General features: G+C 40.0%; 1 long non-coding RNA gene across 1 annotated transcript; it reads right to left on the bottom strand.

Moving 5' to 3' along the window:
- Positions 1-261: 261 nt before the first annotated feature.
- On the bottom strand, positions 262-1,957 carry LOC114921157 (uncharacterized). The gene is made up of 2 exons (XR_003809450.2): positions 1,125-1,957; positions 262-803 (listed from the first exon to the last, which is right to left on the bottom strand). It is a non-coding gene; the product is annotated as an uncharacterized lncRNA (long non-coding RNA).
- Positions 1,958-2,340: the final 383 nt, after the last annotated feature.

Genomic DNA, 2,340 nt, shown 5'->3' with positions numbered 1-2,340 from the left:
AGGATTGCCATGATCATTAAAGGTTGAATTCTAATGACTTGAGGGATTTCCTGGCCTTTCTATGAGCTCCACCATGTAGTTTGCATCTTTGGATGAGGAAGACTGTCTCATAAATGTTTCAATAGATGAGAAATAGAATGGACCTTGGTACAAACAATCACTACCCCAATAAAATGAAAGGCAATAACTTTGGTGATCACTTTAATCCACTGGTTTAAATAGTAATGTGTTCAAGTACTCCAAGTAATCAGTCTGATCCTCTCCCATTTATCAAGTTTTTTATCTGACCTGAAATAAGTCAGGCCAATCACAGTTGCTTATTTATTGTGGTATGAGTTGAATGTTATGTTGAATACTATGAACGTATGGACTGTGACCCCTGTGGTTTGCTGTATGGCTCCTATATTGCTTCTGCATGTAGCAGACCGAGCTGCATGTTTTCGGGGAGGGGGGGGGCAGGGGGTGGATGTTGGAAGTTGAAGAATATGATCATTAGGGAGTGCTGATGGGTCACCAGGGAGCCCTCCATCACTGACAGGCCAGTCCGTCTTGTGGTTCCTCTGCTGTCGGTCACCGTGTCGGGTTTCAAGCACATGGAGTGGATTAGCTATATGTGGCACTTTACCAGGACGATCTCCACCACACCCTGACTGAACAGTGACTGGTTTCTTAGGAGGTCCCACTTTGTTTTCTCTATAAACACTACGTAAATTTAAGACCTGTTGTTGCAGGGTGGTGATCATTTGCTGCAGCCGAGGCCACTGTTGTAAAGCAGTCTGAGGAATGTTACTGGAATTTGGCACCTATTGTAGAGTAGAAGAGTCATTTGATGAGGAGGTAACCATGGCTAATTTGTTACGTTTTTACTTTTACTTCTGTCAAGTTATTGTAGTTTAAGTTTCTTTTTGATACAGAAAATCCAAATAAGCTGTCAATAGATGGATCACATACCACTGATATTCTACAACAATACAAAGTTAACAGATTGAAAATGTGTGATTAAACTGTTGCCTGCTAATTAATGTAGCAAACATTGCAGTTTAACCAAGGTACTTAGGTGTATGTGTTACAATTCGGTGTGTAAAACAAGGGAGGTGGACCCAAGTGCAGAAACCAAAACTTACTTAATCAAACAAAAAGGCGAAAGGCAACAAAACTCAATTCCAAAAGCTCCACAAAAAACACAGGGATCAAAAACAAGGAGCCACAGAGGAGCACGAGCAAATCTGACAGTCCAACAAGATACACTAGCAACTTATGAACTGACTCAGAAGAGAAGACACACAAAGACTAAATAGACATAGGGTAATCAGACACAGGTGAGACTAACAAGACACAGGTGAGGACAATCAGGGTAATCACACTATAGGAAACACACAGAGAAAGGAATACAAGAAACACTGAGGACAAACTAAATCATGAAACACTAAAGACACACAGAACTCAAGAATCTAACAAAACACACTAGATACACGAGGATATGAAGTTACAAAAATGACACATGAAACATTAACCTAGAAAACACACAAGGGAAACAACACCATCAGACAAGAATGAGAACTAAAAACAACAAGAAAACCTAAACTCTGAAAATAAGAAACCAAATCATGACAGTATGTATTTCCCTTACTAAAAATCCTTGATCTCTCAGAGGGTTTCATGTTCTTAGCAATGTTATTTTATGATCCTTTTCTGAAAGACCCTAAAACCCTAAAATTTAAACCAACCATAACTGTCATCTTACGAACACATTTAATCCATCTGAAAATAAAATAAGTCTGAGGTTTTCATATGTAGTTACTGCCACAGCGCAGGTACATACGGCTTTTGCTCAAGGACACTTCAGGAATCCTGTGAGACTTCATTGATTCATGTGTACATTTAACACTGACTTCATGTTTGGCGTTCCTCCTCTGGTTTGACTGCACCCAACATTCTTCCTTAAACATACTGCAGAGTCTCCGGCTTCTTTTGTGTCATTGTCGGAGCTGCACCGTATGATTCACACATTCCATTTATATAGACACAGACTTTTTACTGCCAGGGAAGAGTAAAACATTAAACCATGTTCAGTAGTTGAATAGCTTGGGGACTTTCAGCCTGTATCACAGACTGCCAATAATAAAGCAGAGGGACCACTTATAGACACAACGTCACTGAATTTCTCCCTCTCTAACAATGGCTGGGTTCAGTTTCAGTGTCCTGAGGCCATGGAACTGAAACTGCAAGGTGCAGAGGTGCTTTTTTTTAAGTAGCATTACATAGAGTAAGAGTTGAAGGTAATAAGGTTGTAAAATTGTGTGTTTGTCAGGAGACAATGGTGAAACACAGAGTGTCCAA

Source organism: Labrus bergylta, chromosome 11 (assembly GCF_963930695.1).
Source record: "Labrus bergylta chromosome 11, fLabBer1.1, whole genome shotgun sequence".
NCBI lineage: Eukaryota > Metazoa > Chordata > Actinopteri > Labriformes > Labridae > Labrus > Labrus bergylta.
This window is presented reverse-complemented; position numbering and strand designations above follow the sequence as displayed.